The sequence below is a fragment of the Leptonotus elevatus genome, chromosome 6 (assembly GCF_054856555.1).
Source record: "Leptonotus elevatus isolate MCC_2025b chromosome 6, RoL_Lele_1.0, whole genome shotgun sequence".
Lineage (NCBI taxonomy): Eukaryota > Metazoa > Chordata > Actinopteri > Syngnathiformes > Syngnathidae > Leptonotus > Leptonotus elevatus.
Genome location: NC_141244.1, coordinates 6,929,331 through 6,941,432, shown reverse-complemented (window position 1 = coordinate 6,941,432; position 12,102 = coordinate 6,929,331).

Below are 12,102 nucleotides of genomic sequence, written 5' to 3'. Positions count from 1 at the left end.
CTGCTAAAGTGTGTGCAAGTAATGGCGTACGTAAATCTCTAATCCAGAACCTCTAAGAGGCAAACCACAGCAATGGTTATTTGAGATGGAGATACATTTTATTATCAGGTTTTCCAATGTGAAACCTACATGAGTGGAATCCCGACTAAAGTGTACACACCTAAAAACAACCCTCTGGCTGTGTGGGAGTTCTCACCTCTAATGATGATAATATTCTTATTGTGAGCTCATCCATTTACAGACACAAACATTCACAAGTGGTTTTAGGTCTTAGCAGAGAATTAAAGGAACAGAATTTGTCATCATTGATAAAATGTATTACACCTGTGCAGCACGTGCACAGTGTTAAGTACAGCTTAACCTCTAACTTTACAGTGTCTTCACGTGGATGAATTATTCATTATTAATTACAATTGAAGGTAATTTAAGCAAATGTGTTATTTCAGAAGTGTATATTAAACTGGTAGCCCTTCGTATTTATCAGCACCCAAGAAGTAGCTATCATTTTCAAAAAAGTTGGTGACGTCTGAATATGCGTGCGTCTTATTTTCCAGAGTTCATTTCATGCCTTGTGTGTAGGTGTGTGTGTCTAACACATTATTTTTGGTCTTTCACTTGCGTAACGCTTTTCCACCTGTTAAGGCCCTCAAAGCGCTTCACACTGACATTGCATTCTCCTACTGATGGCGCAGCATCAGGATCTTGTTCAAGGACACTTCGACATGGTCACGACAGACAGCAGGGGATCAAACTCACAACCTATGCGTTGGGAGACGACCACTCTACCTCCACCACATGAGCGAACAAGTGTAAAAATCTCAAGAAAAAGCAAAACAATTGTGAAATGAATCATTTAGATTTTTAATAAACTGAAGTCTTGGGATGTTGATTTCTGTTATGATGTCATGCAAGATGGTAGACCACTCAACTGTGCAGTCTTTTGAAGTGTATTTTTCCACAAAACTTTGGTCAAGTTCCGTTCCGTTCCGTTCTGTCTTCAATTCCGCTTATCCGGGGTCGGGTCGCGGGGGCAGCAGCTTTAGCAGGGAAGCCCAGACTTCCCTCTCCTCAGCCACTTCAGCCAGCTCCTCCGACGGGATCCCAAGGCGTTCCCAGGCCAGCCGAGAGACGTAGTCTCTCCAGCGTGTCCTGGGTCGTCCCCGGGGCCTCCCGCCGCTAGGACATGCCCGGAACACCTCCCCAGGGAGGCATCCAGGAGGTATCTGAACTAGATGCCCGAGCCTCCTCAACTGGTTCCTCTCAACGTGGAGGAGTAGCGGCTCGACGCTGAGTCCCTCCCGGATGACCGAGCTTCTCACCCTATCGCTAACTTTGGTCAAGTCACAAATTATAATATAATAATAATAAAAAATTACATACCACTTTAATCACCATAACAGAATATATGACAAGATATTCAATTTGTGTGTGCAATCTGTAATTAAGTGTCAGGAATAATGTAAAATTTTGGTTATTAGTTCTGTGTTTGTATGTTGTGCTTAACATATGATACGAGTTGCTGCAAGATTTAAATTGGCTGGATGTTTCACCATGTCCAGAAAGTGGCAAAATCTATACCGGTACAATTCTTCTCTTGATGTGTTTCCACTTGATATGATGTGTTTTTCTTGAGGACAGGCCACTTCTCCTGTGCTTTATGAGGTCATTGTATCTGAGTTACAGTCCCACTCTGGGTCAGGGGTCGGTCCAGTTCATGCTGAGGCCCTCGTGATGGTTGCTGTTGTTCTGGGCTCCAGCAGTGCCAGCCACAGAATAGATCCCTGTGGATTCTGTAGCAGTTTTCAAAGCTGTACATTTGTTTGTCATTTAAGTGCAGAGCAGAGCACCAGAAGATCTTGCCCTTTTCCAGTAGCACTTTTTGGGAAACAACCCATCTGGCGAATTGGGTGAGTCAACTTCCATCTTTTGTTAAAAGGTGACCAAATACCATATATCACATTTTGTCTTTTCTTTGGACTGGGCTTTCTTCATTTTGGCTACAAAAATACTGTATGCAAATTTCAACAACCCTCCTTGTGTGTTTATTAATGCCGTTGCTAGACAGCAGTTCATAGAGTTGAATCTTTTTGGAGCGAGAGAAGCCCTCGAGGTACCTGCCATAACTCCACAGGCATAAATCTGACAATGTGGATGCAACATCTTTCTTGACATGCCGAGTTGGACATTAAGTCGTTTTATGACACATGATAATACAGTAACTGACACTTAGCCCACCACATAGCTTCAGTCCTTATGGCTGTAGTCACTTTTCACCTGAAGAAACAAACTTTATGCCAATATTTGTACTGATCTGTTTTATTTTACCCATCCCTTCCTCTCATCCACCCCCCCCCTCCCCCTTTGTTGTATGTGTGTTTGACTTCCAGACGTGAGGAATTTTATTCTGCTTCTCATTAGCTGTAATCGCAGTGACCCTGAGTTGTGATCTTGCCAGAATGTCCCTTCCTATAACAGGAAACACCATCACCTACAATTCGCCAACCAATACAAAACTTTTGGAATTGATGGCAAACTTTCTGTGTTGCAGATTAAATTGCATTAAACATGGAGTTGGCCCATAGAAACAGAACCCATAATATGGGAAATAGCATATCCCAGTTAGCAGGCCGTAGCACGGCATCTCACCAGCCAGATGGCTTTTTACAGCACGACCAGGACATTTATTGTTCACAATCAGCCAATCAAGACAGCTTCTTGGTTCTCTGACAGGTACTTTCAGACTAAAAGTGTTTGTAATGAAAGTCGTGGAAACAAAACAGAAGCTTTGTGAGGTAACTTAAAGTTTGGCTGTTTGTATTTATGGGATTTGATACGATGACACATACAGTATAGCACGTAAATCATTCATCTCTTTTATTTAATTAAGTGATGTAAGCAGCGCCGTTAAGGGTACACACAATGTTGATTATGGAGAACAAATGAACGTATCTGTTCTTCAGCAAATTGTACTGCTGGCATTGTCTTTTGTATCAGCATCATTTTGCACTCATCTCCAGTGTTTTACATTTTGCATGTTTAGACAGCCTCAATTTACAAAGAAATATCTTGGAGCCGAAATCTCTTTAATGTATTTAGTGTACTAGTCGTCTCTTTTCAGGTGACTTAACTGGTAGTAGTTTAATTTACAATAAAAAAAGAAGAAGAGCTATTTGCTTATTTTGCCAAATAAATAAAATCAAAATATAATAAAATACAATTTAGAGAGAAAGAGTACAAAAGAACAGAAAATTGGTACCGTTGAGTACCGGTAACAATTTCCAGGTACCAAGAATTGGAACAGTACCGGTTCAAACGTGAAAGGTACCCATCCCTATTACTGAACATATAAACAGGTAACAGAAGACTAGAAAGTAAAAAAAATAAAAGAAGAGAAACCTGGTCACATTAGGCATAGTTTACATGTTCAAAAGGGAGTAGGAAGGAGTAAATAAATAAATAAAAACCTAATTCAATAATAAAATCACACATTTCAAACGGAAGTTTTATCCATTCATAATTTTTTAGCATCAAGAGCAACAGGGGGTTGAATCCGAATCTTGCTGAGGGACACTTGAACATGATAAGCGCATGACTGTGAGGACTGAAGGTTTGGTTGTGAGAACGCTCTCCCTCCCGAGTCATCGAAGAGCAAAGATTGGTGTTCAATTTGTCTTGTGTCTTGTGAAATAGTACATACACACAAGTTAATTCATAAAAATGTCACTTTGAAGGATTTAGCCATAGATTAGCATTGACAAAGGCTTGTAGGCAGTTAAAGAAAATTATCTTACAGTGTCAAAGTCAGCATACTTGTGATTTTGAAAGTAGTATAGAAATTTGTTTAAAAAGATACAAACCCCAATTCCAATGAAGTGGACATTTTGTAAAACATAAATTAAAAACACGGTGAAAGACAAAAAGAACATAAAGGCTTGTCTAACTTTTGAAAACAACAGCAACATCTGAATTATGACAAAGAATGTTCTATGGACTGACAAGATTGAACTTGAATTTTTTTGGAAGCTGTATTTCTTATACGATACGTATACGACATAAATGTAACACAGTATTTCAGGAAAAACAACATCTTACCAGTAGTCAAACGTGGTGGTGGTAGTGAGATGGCTTGGGGCTGCTTTGGAAGAATTCTGCTCTTAACAAGAAATTACAGGATGTCAAATAAAATTTCAAGGTTTTTTTTGTTTGTTTTTTTACAAAACATCTATAAAAAGCAGAAAACTGCCATTCTTGTTCTTCGTTTGCGAATGAGTCAGTGAGTGAACGTAATGTGAGTAACGAGAATCTGAATCACGAATCACTCACATCCACTCAACTGAACTGAGTGAGTGATTCGTGATTCTCCAAGGAAGGAATGACAATGTACAACTTTTTATTTTTATCTCCTGCTTGGGGGGGACGATTCTGTGAATGAATCTTTTGAACAATTCTTTGAAACTAACTGATTCTAATCATTTAGTAGACTTGAATGAACTATCACTACAACGCCGAGAGAGTGGAGAGAGAAACCATGCCGATAATGACGGTAAAATGAAAACACATGATCTCAATATCTTAAGATGGACACAGTTTGAAACTTATAATGTGAGTTGAGTGGTTGTTAGAAGAAGACTATTCTCCTTTTCTCCACACTTTTATTGCGGTTAACCTCTGCTGTGATGAAAGAGTGAGGGAAGAAATCCATAAACATGCATGACAGCTGTCTGTGCTCACCAGCAGAAGCTACAGCATGAAGGATAAATGACTACTGATCCCCATCAGGCACTACTGGGGCCCACATAATGCAGATGTCCAAGTGGCTGCAGCCAGGAAATAAGATTGATGGTGCGCAGGCTAAGGGCCAAAGTTATTTGACACGCTTGACTGAGGGACAAACTGTTAATGCACATTACATTTAGTCTAATCTAGCCATCCCTTAAGACATAAGACTTGTTTGTTATCCAGCTCTGACAGAATAAATCTTTATACAAGCGGAGAATCTGACTTGGGTTGACATTTTCATCTGCTTCTTGCCTGGACCTGTTCCGAAGACCTCCTGCAGTCCCTCAGCGATATCTGAACTCACAAGCGTTTGTGTTATGTATGCCATCGGCTGTGCCTGTCTCGATAGAGCGATAAGGATGTAGCGTCAATTGTTTGAGGTCCACTTAGACTCGAACTCAAACCCCGAGGTGCTCAAGTGCAGCTGTCTGCATGTTAGGAGGAAATTGTGCAGCAAAAAAGGAATGGCTTTCCACACTAAATATGCAAGTCAAGCTATGTGGCATGTAGAGACAAGGCAAAGAGGCATAGCATGTGGAAAAAAAGCTGAATATGAACAGCAACACTGATTACGTACAGGTCACTTTGTCTGCACTAAAATAGCATTCGCTTCTCCAGTGGCCTTGCTTGTGCCTGAAGCCTCGTATGACTGTCCAAGTGTAACCATTTATTTTGATGACAAGAAAGGTTATAGCATTTGTTGCCAAACCAACATAATTTTAATCATTCCTATTTGTATAGCGGTGCAAGTTTTCTGCTGTAATGTCTCACAAATGATGAAACAAGTCACACATTCAAATACACGCTAAAAATTAAAAGTGCACATAATTGCTCCGCTTTGTTTGTTTGTTGCTTAGACAACAAACTTCCAACCTTACTACAAAAGGTCATAACTTCTTTTGCAGAACAACACAGCTAAATGTTCCCTTTTCAAATAGCGTATATCCACTGCAGCCCAGCAACGCACCGTGCGAAACCAGCATGGTGTTGGCGAGCGTTTCCATTACAGCTGACCGTGTCGCAAGTGGACCGTGCGGAGCTGCTCGCGGCCCTCACGTCTACGTTGGGCCAGAGCGAGCGCAGAGTGAGCCCAGGATATGACGTAAAACACCACGGCAGTTGATTGGACGGTCGGTCCTGTGATGCCATCAGTAATGGACATCGACGAGGGGAGGTGGGGAACAACTTACCAGCCGTGTCCTTTGCGACAAGTGTTTGTCTTCTTCAGCGTGTATAGCCTCGAGGGCTTTCCGACGATAAAACATCGTCCTTTTCTTCGCGACGGCGATTCTCTTTGCGTTGCAAGCTCTGAAGAAGCGCCACATCTGAAGCACCACAAAAAAACAGAACGAGCAACCGATACCGGGCAGCGTCGTCCTCCATGGCTTCCGTGTTTTGGTTATGTGTTGTTTCCCGCACTCTACTATTGTGTCGCAGCCGGTTATGCGCTACTTCCGCCCAGCGTCCCAGATGCACATTGGAGGTGGAAACAGTGCATGCGTGGGTTGGGCTGAGCTGACCCGCCAGCGAGCCGAGCAGTGCGGTGCTGTGCTCCAGTGGAAAGACCCTAAAATAAAGCAAAAATGATAACAATTTCAAAGGCAGAAATGATTTGCCGTCCTGCACACTGCTGGCACACTGCTGGCACAAGGAGCACGTGGCTGTCCAATAACAATTTAATGGGCACTGTTCCGTCTAATCCTTGTGCTACCGCACACCTATTACAACAACAAATATATTCAATAGAAGGCCTGGATGCTTATTGATCAACCTACATGAAATCATATTCATTTTCTGGGGCATGGTAATGATGGGTAAACGACGAAATTAAAGCAACAAGACGTATTGTACAGTGTGATAATGATGGCATATCATTGTCCTTACGTTAACAACTTAATGTCATGTTATGTTGTGTTATTGGTACACTTAGAAAAGCTTTTGGGTCATTGCAGAGGCACAGATCGCCTTACTTTAATTGTGTTTGTGTATATATCTATATAGGGTGCATACATTTTTTTATATGGCTGGGAGCCAATATATCTAGAAATCACACATGCAAAATATTTCTCCAATATATGATGGTTTAGGGGTGCCACCATATATTTGTTTTTAGGCTGTTAGTAAATTGTGGTCAATGGGGGCCAAAGCGATGTGACCTTCATTGTTTCAATTGGGTATGTACAGTCTTATTACATGTTACCATCATATCTGTTTTGTGTTTTACATTTTTAAAAGGCCTATATAGTTATTTTGTGTTCATTGCATAAAGCACACAAACCTATTCAAAAAATAGTTACATCATAACATGTTAAGATGGACCAGTAGGTTTTTCAATAAACCCTGATTGATATCAAATGATAAATTTAAGATTGTTAAAGGAAACAAAACCGTTTTATAGCTAAAATGGCACAGATTAGCTACTAGTAATGACCCAATTATTGTACAATGTGTTTTTTTTTACTTTTACAGTCATTTAGGTCTTTATATAGTTAGTTTGTGTTCATTACATAAAACTAACTAAGCTTGCAAAGGTTTTCTAACCACAGTTTGTTAGTTAGTTAGTTAGTTAGCTAGCTAGCTATTTTAACAATGGTTACATCATAACGTGTTAACCTGGACCAATAGGTTTTTCCTTTTATATACCCCTTTGCTGTGCACTATGTGTGTTTTGAATTCACGAATGCACGTTCGCATAGGAATAATACAGTGACGTAAAAAGGCTGCGTAGCGATCTGCCTATTTGCGTATTGAGGTATAAAGATCACCAAACGTTGTCATTTTTAAACCATTAGGTAGTGTAAGCTTTCTGAAATGAAAGAAATAATTCAAATAAATAGAAAAAGCCAAACGGTTTCAACTTTCACTTCAGCCTGGGGTAGGCAGTGCCTACCTTGCCTATCCTGACCGCACGTCACTGACTACTGTTAAAAACGGTATTATATTCAACATTTCCCAGTGAACTTTGGACAATTAGACAAAAAAAAAAAAAATATATATATATATATATATATATATATATATATATATTTATTTATTTATTTTTTCCCCAAAGGTTTGTGTGCTTGGTGAGCCTAAATTTCAATTGATTTCCTCAAAATTTTGTTAAAGTCATTTTTTTTTTGATAATTGGAACAAAATGCAATGCCAACCGAATTCATATTTTCACATTAAAATTTCCCAAATTTGATACACCCTGCTGTTTCGATGGGCACGCGCAGTAATCTGATATCTACTTTTGTGTATTGAAACATGCTTTCCCAGAAGATGACTGGTGATGATGGTAAGCATGAGGACCCATTAGTCTCAGCAGATGGCCTGTGAAGCCATTTGTAGTGCAGCAAAGCACTGTACAACCCACTGACAGTCGCATCTAACCCTGTAAGAATGTCCAAGCCAGAGTTTGAGAGAACTCTTAACAACAAACCTGGGACTTGTTCCCACTCAATTCCCTGAACTTAAAATGATCTTTTGCAAGTGCACAACTAACAGTAACATATGGGTGGGAATATTTTATTTATTTATTAATTTATTTATTAATATATATATATATATATATATATATATATATATATATTTATTTATTTATTTATTTATTTAATGCTGTATATGTTTGAAGCCTCAATTCCTAATCAATGGGCAAAATCAATCAATCAATTCATCAATCAATCAATATTTATCTTGTTTGAATAAAGGTTGAGAATTTGGTTTGTACCCACAACCTTGAGAACTGTTTTAATTCATTTACAAGAAGGAAATGACGCCAGCCGTAAACACTGGGGACACTTAGTAAAATTATAACAACCATAGTCAGCTGGGATAGCCTGCAGCTCACTCATAAATCATGACCCTAATGAGGATTAGCAGTACACAACATGGATGGATGGATGGATAATAATAATAATAATAACAACAACAATAATAATAATAATAATAATTGTTACTATTATGATTATTATAAAAACAATCATCATTATTTGTTGGTCTACTTATTATTATTATTATTATTATTATTACTATTATTGTTAATGTTATCATCATCATCATTGTTATAATTAGTATAATTTTGATTATTCAGGGTCCTAATTTATGTTGTTTCTCTTTATGGTGTTATTCTGATTCTTCTTCTAATTAATGTTATTATTGTTGTTGTTGTCGTCATCTTTATCATTGTCGGTAACTATGTAACACTTCCATCAGGAAAGCTTGAGAAGCTTCCAATATGATGTTGACTATATCCGAATAGCTTGTGTTTAACCTTTAACGATCTACTATCATTGGGAAAGAGGTGCCTTTCACTGACTCAAACATAGAGGCGACTCTGAGAAATTCTCGCTGAGGGGAGGCGCTGGACCAACCTCTCACCCAATCTGGCTTTGTGTGATCCCCCCCTATCTCAAAGGGGTCATCAAGGAGAACCCTTTTAAAGACATGGTGACATTGAAATAGCTGTGAGGATAAGCTGTGGAGGATCCAGAAAGAATCTGTCTAGGTGTGCATGTGAAGGCGGAGAAGGCGGGGAAAATGGGTTAGACTCCATGGGGATTACTCCTAAGAGGAACACTTATGGTGTGTAACTTCGTTTTACTATATATATGTTGTTACAAGAGTCCTGGAACTTTTCTGACACACCTTGTATGGCATCCTGCCAGTGAGGTAGTCAAGGATCCAGACTGCAATTTGTGCTTTAGGAGTCAGCACTGGAAGACATTGAATGCACTGGAGAAGTCCAAAAATGAGGGGAGTGGAGGGGTGAGCTAGGAGTCTGGGTGTGGTGTGTCAAATGTATTTAAAAATGCAGGCCATCATCTTCTTAATCCCACTTCACACACCTTGCGGTGCTCGGCCCCATCTTGGCCTCTCAGTTCTCTTTGCAGTTGTTCTTGGCCTCCCTCTGCTTCCGTTTTAGCACTTTCTGGATCAGCCCTGAGCTCCTCACGGTCCTTTGCCTTTTGAACCCATTATTTATTCACGGCTAATTGTTGGGACATCGGTGGACTATTTTTTTGTTACGTCCTCACAGGAACAATGTGGTCCGTAAATACATTTGGAGATGCCCTCAATGTCATCACCACATTCCTCAAGAAAAAAACTTCCTAGTCTGTGACATCAAAACAAATATATTTATTTATTTCATGTCAGTTTGTACAATCAATGGCTCAATAATAGCACAATCTTTACTGACTGTGCAGCTTTTTTTTGGGGGGGGGGGGGGGTTACACACGGACACACGGTCATGCGTGCAATTGCCCATGTCACATGCCTGGCCGACTACATCATCCGGAAAGGAAAATCTTGCAGTTTCTCTGCCAATTTCATGCAAGGACCCCAACAAGTCTATTTCTATTTCATGTCAATCTGGCATGCGCTTTGACCGCCCCGATTTTAAAGCAAATGTGGGATGCTGTTACGATCGGCTGGGAAAAGGCTGCGTTCTATCCCACAACAGAGCAAACGCCCTTCTACCTGTGCAAAGTCTATGAAAATACCAATACACAGAAAACTCCACCCATGCGAACAGTTAGACTGTGCTTTGCTCAAGAGTTCTTGAAATTGGGGTACATAGTCCCTTTTATTTGAATTAATCGTTTTGAGTGGCTCGTGGCATACAATATTATTTTAGTCATATGCTGTGTAATTTGGAAAGCACTTAAGTATAGAATTAATCTATTTGCCTGTTCATTACTCTTAATGTACTTTTCAAGGTTTAAAAAAAAAAATCTAATTTCATACCTGACTCTCAAGTATTTCCACCACATCAAAATAAACAAAAATTATTTGTTGATGATCAAAATTCTTAATTATTATTATATTAAATAAATCAAATTACAGCTTCATGTGACATGGCTGTTTTTTCCTTCTAAGAAGCATATCAAGAAAACCTCCTACTTTGTTGAATCTGTCCAACCCTGAAGCGGACTGTGAAACATTAGTGTGTGACTCCTTCTGCTTCTGCAGCTTGCGTCACGCTGCAAGGCTCGTGGCACTGCGCGTGCACGTGTGCGCGTGTCCAAACTTGGGGGACGTATTACCATTGGCCAGAGGTGACGCTTCACGCAGCAGTAAACAAATTGCGATCCAAGGTCAATGCTTGACGTCAACATCCTCTTTGCTTCAGTGCTTCTTGGAAAGACAAATACACACGCACATCCACACACAAACCCACAATCATGTGTGGTAATCACAATTAGGGCATCTCTATGAACTAATCTTGTTTTTCTTGTTAACATGACAACAGTATCTATCGTTGCATTTATTTATAGGAATGATAGTTCTGGACCGTCGGTACTAGCGTAAAATGCAAATGTAGTTTTCATGGAATCACAGTAGGCGGCATTGTGGCCGAAAGGTTAGCAGAACTGTCTCCTGTCTCCAAATCAGCTTAAATGCTGGAAGGGGGCACAATTTCATCAACGCTTCTTGGGGACCACATCAGACCACACACTTCTAACCAGATGACAATAATGGCATTTTCAATACAAAAATAATTATAATGCATTTTATTTATAATGCCCTTTACATTGCAAAATCTCAAAGGGCTACAAGTAGAGAAGAAAACAAGCCAGACAGAGAGATAGTGAGTATATTGGCAGAAGGAATTGCTGAGTTTCCAAATGCCAGGCAGGAGGTCTAGAGGAAGACCAAAGAGGAGGTTTATGGATGTAGCTAAAGAGGACATGAAGGTAGTTGGTGTGAGAGCAGAGGATGCAGAGAACAGGGTTAGATGGAGGCAACTCTGGATTTGGATGAGGACCCACTTCCCTGACAACGTCTTCTTGCTGTGCTTTAACTTCTTCACTGGACTTTCGCACTATTCTACTTAATAATATTTAGTATCAAAAACTATGTAAATTGTTGCCCATTCGGCATCCATTGCAGCCTGCTCATCCTGGAAGGGGGATTACCATATTTGCGGTCCCTTCTCAAGGTTTCTCATTCTTCGCCTGATGTTTTTAGTTTTTCCTTGCCCTCTTGTGGTTCGATTAGTGGATGTCGTTGATATTTGTCAACTGAGGGCATGTGAAGCACTTTGAGACTCTTGTGTGATTAATGGCTATATAAATAAACTTTACTTGACTTGACCTACAAGCAGGACGAAATAATGGAGAACAAATACTCAAATGTTCTTAATAAATTGACATAAAAAACAAAAACAAAAATAATATGCCAAATATAGGTCAAGTCGGGGCGGCATGGTGACTGACTTATTAGCACGTCCGCCTCCCAGTGCAGAGGACGTGAGATCGAGTCCGGGCTTCGGCCTTCCTGGGTGGAGTTTGCATGTTCGCATGGCTTGGGTACTCCGGTTTCCTCCCACATTCCAAT